Raw genomic sequence first — 1,033 nt, forward strand, 5'->3', positions numbered from 1 at the left:
AAATTATTTTGGGATGGGTATCTGTCCTAGGGAGGGAATCATGAAGGAGGTGATGTTTCCACAAAATAGAAAACCCTCTCACAGGCTGCATCAGTGAGGAGCTTAGGAACATCAGAGGAAATCACAATGAGGCAAAACTGAGAAAATTCACCACAGAGATTGCACCGAACAATTACCAACTGAAAAGTAATTCACATACTTGCTTCTGCCAGCAGCAAGTAGAGGCTGGGTGCATAGGCACGATCTATGTGGGTTGGTCCTCAGGGAAGGGACTGGGGTTGAATGCCATGGAGACATTCTGAGGGGCTAATGTGACATAGAACAGACACTACAGGGAAAACCATGGGACCACCAGAGAAACAAAGGACCATTACTTTAGGAAGACTTTTAACACCACTACTAATGCTAATCCAAGATGGTGGAGAGGAAGGACGTGTGCTCATCTTCTCCTGAGAGAACTCCAAAATTACAACTCACTGCTGGACAAGGATCGGACAGGAGAATGTTGAATCCTATCAAAAAAGAAAAACATACTCCACATCCAAGGGCAAAGAAGAAGACCCAACAAGACAGCAGGAGGGGCAAAATTGCATTTAGACTCAAACTCCATGCCCACCAGAGACTCCCAGAGGCCTCAAACAAAATCTTATGTGCCCCAGGAGAATTCACAGAGACTGAGTCAGACCTGCCTTTGAGTGTTTGAGTGTCTCCTGTGGAGGCACAGGTCAGCAGTGGCCTGCTGCAGGGGTAGGGGATCTGGATGCAGCAGACCTGGGTAAGGCATAAGCCCTCTTGGAGGAGGTTGCCATTAACCCAACCATAGAGATGCCAGAACTTACACAGAACTGGGGAAAGACTCTCAGAGGGCACAAACAAAACCTTGTGTGCACCAGGATGCAGGAGAAAGGAACAGTGACCCCACAAGAGACTGACCCAGACTTGCCCATGAGTGTCCAGGAGTCTATGGTGGAGGCAAGGGTGAGCAGTGGCCTGCTGCTGGGTCTGAGGCACTGAGTGCAGCAATGTGTGTACA

Source organism: Bison bison, unplaced genomic scaffold (assembly GCF_000754665.1).
Source record: "Bison bison bison isolate TAMUID 2011002044 unplaced genomic scaffold, Bison_UMD1.0 scf7180017864481, whole genome shotgun sequence".
Classification (NCBI taxonomy): Eukaryota; Metazoa; Chordata; class Mammalia; order Artiodactyla; family Bovidae; genus Bison; species Bison bison.